Source organism: Symphalangus syndactylus, chromosome 1, assembly GCF_028878055.3.
Source record: "Symphalangus syndactylus isolate Jambi chromosome 1, NHGRI_mSymSyn1-v2.1_pri, whole genome shotgun sequence".
Taxonomy (NCBI): domain Eukaryota; kingdom Metazoa; phylum Chordata; class Mammalia; order Primates; family Hylobatidae; genus Symphalangus; species Symphalangus syndactylus.
Genome location: NC_072423.2, coordinates 78,205,584 through 78,215,731, shown reverse-complemented (window position 1 = coordinate 78,215,731; position 10,148 = coordinate 78,205,584). Strand labels below are relative to the sequence as shown.

At 44.3% G+C, this 10,148-nt stretch overlaps 1 pseudogene; it reads left to right on the top strand.

Moving 5' to 3' along the window:
• The first annotated feature begins 6,848 nt into the window (after positions 1 to 6,848).
• Positions 6,849 to 8,733, top strand: LOC129488360 (single-stranded DNA-binding protein 4-like; annotated as a pseudogene).
• Positions 8,734 to 10,148: the final 1,415 nt, after the last annotated feature.

Below are 10,148 nucleotides of genomic sequence, written 5' to 3'. Positions count from 1 at the left end.
GGATTGGACAGTGAGGAGGGTGAGATGCTGCTCGCCTTGACTTCTCTTGCTTCATGGAAGAAACAAAGCACCTTTTACATTTTTCTGCATTTCCATTATTTTCTCAGATATTTCAGTATTATTCCTATTTTTTAATAGGTTCAATTTTTTTCTTAATAGGTTCCATTTATTATTCAGGTAAATTTTTTAATTTAAATGATTTTGCTATACTACATTGTCTTTTTTTTTTTTTTCGCTCTGTCGCCCAGGCTGGAGTGCAGTGGCACAATCTCGGCTCACTGCAAGCTCCACCTCCCGGGTTCACACCATTCTCCTGCCTCAGCCTCCTGAGTAGCTGGGACTACAGGCGCCCACCACCACGCCTGGCTAATTGTTTTGTATTTTTTAGTAGAGACGGGGTTTCACCATGTTAGCCAGGATGGCCTCGATCTCCTGACCTCGTGATCCGCCTGCCTCGGCCTCCCAAAGTGCTGGGATTACAAGCGTGAGCCACTGCGCCCAGCCCCTACATTGTCTTTTTTAACAGGGAGTGTTTTAACAGGCTTTTTTAACAGGGTGTTTTAATTTAGACCCACTTTTTAATTAAGACCCACTTTCCTATTTCTGCAAAATGTAAACTTATTCAAACAGGCAGGACAAGTCAAAAGGTTTCAGGGCAAGACACTCAGTACTCCTGAGAATAAACATTAGGCCACTTAACCAGGCACAACAGCAGTGGCAGAACGACTTCTTTCTATTCACCAGAAATCAACTTAATTAATAATTATAGTATCCGACATACCACAGGTTCATCATTTTTTGCCATTGATACTTTCCTAACCATGTTAATATGCTAGGTATGAGACTAGATATATTAAAATATGGTTTCTGCCCTCAAACTCCACATACCCTAGAGGTTTGGATTTTTATGTCTTTTGTGAACACTTAGTCATGATGAAACAAGAAACACACAATAAATGGAACAGACACGTCCAGATCCTTTAGCACCAAGAATATTTCTGGCAGCCCGTTATTCAGTTGCTGGGGAATTCTTTTAAAGCCATTAACCATGCTTTACATGGTAAGGAAATACTACTCACTTTCGCCAAAGCAGTCCAACACGGGGAAAGAAGTAGCTGGCAGACTTCCTTGATTCAACACTTTTTAAATGAGATTTATAATATAGAGAAGTTTAAAACGTTGTATTTTTCAGGGAAACCGAAACAGCAACAATAATTAAAAGGAAAATATATAGCATGGAGAATGGAGGTCCAGTCATCTCTCAGTATCCACAGGGAATTAATTCCAGGACCCCTGTGGACCCCAAAATCTGCAAGTGTTCACATCCCTGATATAAAACAGTGTAGAATTTGTATATAACCTTGTATCCCCTGCATACTTCAAATCATCTGTAGATTAATTATAATACCTAGTAATAGATATAAATGCTATGTAAATAGTTGTTATATTGTACTTTTTTTACATTTGTATTGTTTTTATTGTTGTATTTTTTTCAAATATGCTTTTTCAAATAATTTTGATCTGAGATCAGTTGAATTTGTGGGTGCAGAACCCATGGATACGGAGAGCCAACTGTAATTCATAGAAGGGATTTTTTCCTTTCAAATCTTAGAAGAAGCAGTTAGAAATAATGAATTGTGATTCTTCACTTTCAGAAACAGTCCTCTGTAGATCCAGTATCCAGTCAACAGAATTGAAATGCAGAGCGGAAGATGGCAGAGTCCAGAGACAGTAAACAAACCTTGGACTACATTGCATTCAGCTGCACAGCAGGTCCCAGGGTCTACCACGTGTGTCCAGGGTGACAAACCAGCCTTTAAACTCCTTTCAGGTAGGATGTTTCCTCCTCAATAAGTAAACCAGCCATCGCCCCTTTATGAATGAACCCAGCTCTGCCTGTCCATTCTCCTCTCATCCCCCTTCTTCCACCTTATCTTCCTGTCAACCTCTGTGGCTTCCATTTTGCCTCCTCTCTGATAACATTGCTGCACCACAATTAGCTACATGGGGTTAAGATGGAACCTCTGCCAGTTTCTCCACCTATCTTGTAGGAAGCTCTCTCTCCTCAGCTGCCAGAAAGCCAGGCTCACTCATGACCAAGTTTGCTGCCACATACAACAGCCAGTGTGTAAGAGGGAAGAATGGGTCACGTGTGCAGAGGGAAGCAGGGATGGAGAACGGAGGCTGACTCCTCATGGCATCCCCATCTGCCTCTGTGCACTCCATCAGGATGCCCTTGCCTTCCCTCACTTCCCAGTTACAGGCAAGAAAAAATAACCTGGGTCACCTATTCTCATTTTAAGTTGGGGCTCTGATACCTGTATCTCAAAGAGCACTCAATATAGACAATGAAAATAAGAACAATTCCTTGAGCATCCAAATTTTAGGTTGTGAGGAAGCATGTTTAACAATTTCTAGGCCGGGTGCGGTGGCTCATGCCTGTGATCCCAGCACTTTGGGAGGCCAAAGTGGGCGGATCACAAGGTCAGGAGATTGAGACCATCTTGGCTAACACGGTGAAACCCCGTCTCTACTAAAAATATAAAAAAATTAGCTGGGCGTGGTGGTGGGCGCCTGTAGTCCCAGCTACTCAGGAGGCTGAGGCAGGAGAATGGCGTGAACCCAGGAGGCGGAGCTTGCAGTGAGCCGAGACCGCGCCACTGCACTCCAGCCTGGGCGACAGAGCGAGACTCCTTCTCAAAAACAACAACAACAACAACAACAAACAATTTCTAGCCATCTTTAGTCCTATTTTAAATCAAGAGTGGCGTTTCCCCCAAATTAACACAGCAATAAAATAGTTTACAGTTATTAATCCCTTACCAAGTAGGTGCTAACTTCCTATATATTAGCTAACTTAAACTTCTCAAATACTCTGTGAAATTAGTACTATTACTACACCCCTTTTTCAGGTGAGGAAACCAAGAGTTAGAGATTAGGGACCCCAGGGCCAATGTTCTTATTTACTCATTGGATTGTCTTATCTTGGGGACTGTGTTCTAGTCTCCCCTTCCTTCTCCATATTCCTGTTTTTATTCTTCTCCCTATCATGCGTCTTCCTTCTGCCATCTGGTTATAATTAAAAAAAAAACAAACCCCTTTTTTATTCCACAAAGTTTTAGTGTCTGATGATGAATTCTGGAAGCCTGTGAATGCCTATAGAAGTTCTCTGTCATCAAACCTCCTCACACACGACCTTCCATCCAGGCCCTGAGAATTCTCCTGTGTTAATTTTGTTTAACACTCCACAAGCACAGGGATAGTTCGTTCTGTGCAAATATACATAGACAAAAGGTCATTCACCAATATACTCTCCACAGCTGATGGAACAAGGGCGATTATTTTTTATTTCCTCTGATTTTTCTGTAATAGTGGTTTAAAATCACAGGGCTTTGCTTATTACTTGAAATCAGACATTTGAATTCTAGTAACAGCTCTGCCTCTGGTTATCTTTATTTCTTTAGACAAGTTACTCTTCAGTCTTTCTCCTCCCTTAATATAACACAAAAGGGTTTTTTTTTTTTTTTTTGAGACAGAGTCTGGCTCTGTTGCCCAGGCTGGAGTGCAGTGGTGCAATCTTGGCTCACTGCAACCTCCGTCTTCCAGGTTCAAGCGATTCTCCTGCCTCAGCCTCCCGAATAGCTGGGACTACAGGCACGTGCCACCATGCCCAGCTAATTTTTGTGTTTTTAGTAGAGATGGGATTTCACCATGTTGGCCAGGATGGTCTCGATCTCATGACCTCTTGATCTGCCCACCTCGGCCTCCCAAAGAGCTGGAATTACAGGTGTGAGCCACTGCGCCTGGCCACAAAATGGTTTTTAACAGGCTCCTTTCATTTTGCAGTTTTATATTTTCATGAACATCATCACTGGAAAAGCAGACATCTCTGTCTTCATATTGTAAATTCATTATTAACTTGGTCATGTTTCTTCATCGATTACTTTTACCAATCATTCTTTCAATGGATTCATTGCTCAATTTTTACTACAGAAAAAAGTAACTCCGTTTTCCCTCTAGGTTATCTAATGTAGTGGTAAAACTGGTGGTCAAAGGAAGCACAGTTTTCATCTAATTCAACAGTTTTTCATGAAGCATGTTACAGCCACTGAGAGCCACCTGAATGTGGACCTGCCCCTCTGCTTCTTCAAAATAATCAGCAGAAAAGGATTAATAATTCATGGAAGTGGTGGTTTGTTGCCAGCATATTCCTATAAAAAGGGAAATATTTTCACATACGGTAGAGGCTGCCAGGCAGCTGAACATGTGGCCTGGCATGGAAATTGGTGATGAAACTAAAATATCAGGAAATTGTACCACTCATAGCTCTTCTGCCAGAAGCTTCATTTACATTATTTTTAACTCTTCAGAGGAAGAGATTTTCATATCTAATCAAAGGAGCCAAGATTTTTTACCATGCATTGAACATTGAACATAATGTGAAATTCTAAGAGAAAAATAGATTTTTCTTCTCAATTAACCAATAGTGACATTTTACTTTGGCAATACTAAGATGATCTTCTGTTGAAATTTAGCTGAAATCTGTTTAACCCCAGAAATGGCTACTCTAATGGATGATATGTACCTGAGTAACACAATTTTCTCAGCAAATAAGTAATTTCAGCCTTTTAGGTTAAATGGTGAGAACTATAAAATTTTCCAAGTCCTATTTCCCACACGAGATTTATCATTAATTGATTAAAAGTAATTGTAAAAGGTAGAGGTAAGACAAAACATTACTTATCATCCCTTAATTAATAGTTTTCATATTTAATGACACTATTTTTTAAATATCATTTTTCACATCTACCTAATTCCCTTGCAATGTCTATTTTCCCTGATCTGATCATAAATATCTAGATGGCACCCCCATAAGTATATGACAATTGCTGTTGTTTATACTTTGCTTTTTATCAACCATATATCCTTTGTCAGTTTTCATAATGTCTTAATATTTTATCATCTTATATGATGGGTGGGTGATCCCTTCATAAAAGACAGAAGTCAGAATTCATCAGTTTCACTATCAACATATGTTCAATAGTGCACTTTTCAAAATAAATAGCTTTATATTTTTCCTTATTTGTAAAATATCATAATGATTTACAAAACATAAAAATACTAAAAGTCTTTTATTTTTGCATAGACACTCCCACACACTAAGATCAGCACATATAAAATACGACCACTCTGTTTTGAATCCTGCTTTAATTACATATTAATATATAATTAACTCTATGTCTACAAATATAGCCATGTAATCACTTTACTGCTTATATAGTGTTCCATAACTTAACAAAATTTAATTTCTGATTAGTATATAAATTTATATCTACAGTTTTGCTATTATACATAAGAATGCGATATGCAACTTTACCTATATCTTTGAACATTCATTCAATTATTCCTTTAGGGCAAATTCGTAGAAGTATAATTACATGTATACGTAAAATTTTGATTAACACTATCAAAATTCTAACCCTCGAATTTATTCAAATATATGTGCTCAATTGAATTGAGTTTTTATAAATCTGTTTTATCTTTTACAAAACATTTTATTTTAGCTTATATTTTTATAATTAGTAATAAACTTTCTTAGGTTTGTCAGCAATTTTAACATTTTATTTGTGTGTTGTGTGAATTGTCTCTTCTATTAGATGTTTGTCTTTAATCCTTTAATCCCAAATATGGCATATGTGCAGCCAAGACATTTGCCCTTTAGGTTAAAAATTTCATATACTAACTTCCCTGAACAGAACTGATGAATGTTTATCATTATTAATTTCTACCATTTTAGCTTTTGAATTTTTCAATTTTCTTTCGTTGTCCCAGTAAGTGCAAACAAATATTATATTTGTTTCTTTGGCCCTTAGCAATTTTTTATATCCAAATAGCTCAACTCCAGAAGGTATTGAATGAGCTCAACACATGTGTTATGCCCTCATTTTGGGTTGGCCAGTCAGGCTGAAAAGACTCTGCCACACCTGCTCACTCTTTGTAGAGACTAGGGAAGGTCTGTTCACAAACATCCATGCTTCAACACTCTCATCTATGCACGGAGGGTGCTGCAACACCTTAACATTGTTTCTCTCCAAAACTTACGTTCATATTACTCTCAAAAGAAACGTGAATCCTAAATAATTAACTCCGTCATCAAATAATGAATTTTCCAAGATAATCTTTGACTACAAGATTTCTGGTTTAAGATTGGTTCTGATTGGCAGTCTATAATGCTTCCTCTACCAATTCCCACTAAAGTAGATGTAGACACACTGGAAAGTAGACACACACACACACACACACAAACACACAAAGTTGAGCTACTAGTAAAAATCCCTTTAAGAACCTTGAAAATAGAATCGTAAAGGAATTTTCACTAGTAGGTCAGTTTAACTGAATTGCAAAACTCAAATTATAGTGTTGTATGCGTATGTCTCCCATGGAAACCAAGCAAACAAGCCAGCCTTAAAAAAGATACAAGTATATTTCATTCTTTTCCCACAGTGTTCCCCCTAATTCAGAAACACAAGATTCGCACTAAATAGAAACTGGGCAACTTTGTCCTTCCTGAATAGGAGCCTCCTTCTGAGAAAGCCAGACTCTTGCTCTTATCATTATCATGATCACCCCACCTTCCCCTGACTTCTATATCTTTCTACATCTAGTCCCACTCTCAGAAACAACGGGGCAATTGGGCGGTAAGAGAGTGTGTGCATAGTGTGTGTGCTGGGAATCATAGAAAGAAAGAAGCCAACCCCCACAGCCCAGTGTCTTTCAGGAGATACAGCACTCGTCAGCAAAAAGTTATCGGAACAGTTAGGGACTGAAAATTCCTGGCAATATCCAACATGAACACCGGAAATAGCCTAAATATGCAGTAATTATAAAATTATACTATTTAAATATAGTGGGTAGTATGTGACATTTAAATATAGTGGGTAGTATGTGACATTAAAATTAGATTTTTGATAAAATGTGATGAGAAGAAAAAAAGCCACCCTGCGGCCGAGGCCGGAGCTGGAGCCGCCGCTGCCGCCATCTGGAGCTCCCCTGCACGGACGATGCCCACGGTGCCCGCCCGGGGCTCGGGGCTGTGAGGCCCGGGGCACGGGGTAGCTATGGCGACGGCGAGCGTGGCCCGCGGCGCCGCCTGACAGGTGTGGGCCCCGACGGCGGCGTGGAGCAACATGTACGCCAAGGGGGCAAGGGTTCGGCCGTGCTCTCCGACAGCCAGGCCCGCGAGAAGCTGACTTGGGATGCCCCACCCCTCCACAAAGATGACTGTCCCCTCTGCCCAGCCTCTGGGTCATTTTGGAGAAGAGGCTCTTCTGGCCGGAAGGTGGTTGGCGCTGTACGTCTATGAGTACCTGCTGCACATCGGTGCCCAGAAGTCAGCCCAGACCTTCCTGTCTGAGATCTGATGGGAGAAGAACAACAGGCTGCGGGAGCGCCCCGGGTTCCTGCACTCCTGGTGGTGCGTCTTCTGGGACCTGTACTGCGCAGCGCCTGACGGAAGAGAGGCCTGCGAGCACTCTGGCGAGGCCAAGGCCTTCCAGGACTGTAGCGCTGCAGCCGCCCCCAGCCCTGTGATGGGGAGTATGGCCCCAGGTGACGCAATGGCCGCAGGCCTCATGGCAGCTGGCTTCTTCCAGGGCCCCCCCCGGCTCCCAGCCGTCCCCCCACAACCCCAACGCCCCCATGATGGGGCCTCACGGTCAGCCCTTCATGTCACCGCCCTTCCCGGGGGCCCCCGGCCCACCCTGTGGATGCCAAGTCAGCCTCCCGCAGGCTTCCCCGGCTCCCAGCCCCTCCTCCCTGGCGCCATGGAGCCCTCCCCAAGAGCCCAGGGGCATCCAAGCATGGGCGGCCCAATGCAGAGGGTGACGCCTCCTTGCGGCATGGTCAGCGTGGGGCCCCAGAGGTATGGAGGCGGCATGCGACCCCCACCCAACTCCCTTGCTGGCCCAGGCCTGCCTGCCATGAACATGGCCCCAGGAGTTCATGGCCCGTGGGCCAGCCCCAGTAGAAACTCGATCCCCTACTCCTCCTCATCCCCTGGCAGCTACACTGGACCCCCAGGAGGAGGTGGGCCCCCTGGAACATCCATCATGCCTAGCCCTGGAGATTGTACCAACTCCAGCGAAAACATGTACACTATCATGAACCCCATCGGGCCGGGCCCCAGAAGGGCTAATTTCCCGCTCGGCCCTGGCCTGGAGGGCCCCATGGCCGCCATGAGCGCAATGGAGCCTCACCATGTGAACGGATCCCTGGGCTTGGGCGACATGGATAGGTTGCCGAAGAGCTCCCCTGGCGCCGTGCCGGCCTGAGCAACGCCCCCGGCACCCTGCGGGAGGACGGCTAGATGGCGGCCGCCGGGACCTTCCTGCACCCGTTCCCGAGCGAAAGCGTACGCGACTGCGTTGACTCCCGCCCACCGCGGCAGCGTCGGGCCGGAGGGGCCTGGCGGGCAAGCCCCGGCGGGGCGGCCGGGGGGCCAGAGCAAGACCATGACCACGGCGGGCCAGTACTCGCCAGGGATGACCATGAGCGTGTGATGGGGCGGCAGCCCCGGGCCTCTGCGGGCCTAGGCTTCTGCCCAGAGCCCCTGCTCAGGGTGAGGGGCTGAGGTCACACCTCAGGCACCTGGACTCCTGGCCAATCAAGGCTTGCCCAGCTGGGAGGCCCCACACGAAAGACTCTTACCATTTTATTAAAAACGCAAGGACCTCAGAGACGTTCTTTTCTGTATGGACCCTTCCTGCCATTTGTATTTTGTCCCAGGAGAGAAAGGCTCTTTGGGGGGCCTCTCTCCCCAGGACGTCAGGGGGTGGGGCCCATCAGTAAATGGAAGCTGGTTTTGGTTTTTGGTTAAAAAAAAAAAAAAAGTGATGAGAAAACTCAGACACAGCCTTCATGCAATTTTGTTGAAAATATAGTGAACATGCTCTTACGACTCATTCATACCCAGGTTTCCATGACTTCAAGTTTTGTGCTCTTTTTCTGCTACTTCAGTAAGAGTATTTAGAGACACAAGATGGCCAATCATAGAATCTGGGGAAAATTAACAATATTTAAAGAGCAGATCAAGAAAAAGGAACTACTTAAGACAACAAAAGGAGATATGAGAATGTGCAGGCCATTCACTGTGGCTCAGGCCTGAAATCCCAGCAGTCTGGGAGGCCGAGGGTGTCGGAGCACCTGAGGTCAGGAGTTCGAGACCAGCCTGGCCAACATGATGAAACCCTGTCTCTACTAAAAATACAAAAATTAGCCGGGCGTGGTGGTGGGCACCTGTAATACCAGCTACTCAGGAGGCTGAGGCAGGAGAATTGCTTAACCTGGGAGGCAGAGGTTGCAGTGAGCTGAGATCCTGCCATTGCACTCCAGCCTGGGCAACAAGAGCGAAACTCCATCTCAACAAACAAACAAACAAGCAAACAAAGGATGTGCATGGAGGAGTTTTAAGAAAGAGGGAGTCAAATCTAGGAGAGGCCAGTTTTGGTTAGAGGTGATCATTCATCACAGGCCTTTTGGAGAAAATTGGTGATGTGTATCAAAAAAGTTTCAGTGGAATTGTGGAAAAGATAAGTGTGATGGAGCAGTGAGTTGTGAACTAAATGGAAAGTAGAGAAGGGGAGACAATGAGGACAGACTTCTCTTTTAAAAAGCCAGAAAAAAACAGAGATGGAAAGGGATGAGAATGCAGGTGGGAGGTGAGACAGACAAACTGGAAGATGAGGTGAGGCCAAAGGACAAGGTGGTCCTTTAGCGCAAGACCCATGGGAGTCCTTATAAACTAAAGGGTAAGAACCAGGGGCTGAGCAGAGGCTGACAACACAGAGGAAAGGACATTTCAAGATTCCTTAGTAGCTAAGTGAGAAGACCCTGAGCACTGGTAGAGGAGCATGGTATGAACAGACAGAGGACTCTGAGAGCAGAGGAAACAGAAGACGACTGTCCTGGGGCCAGATGTGCAGCAGGGGATGTGCAGCACGGGATGGGCAGGAAGGCGGGGAGTTCAGGCAGGACTCATAAGCTGTGAGTGCATGGAGAGGCAAGCTGGCTGACTGCGTATTTGTGTAAATGCAGTTATTATAAAATCCATACATAGATTTTACTTTTCAAAGAACTATAACACAGAGAAC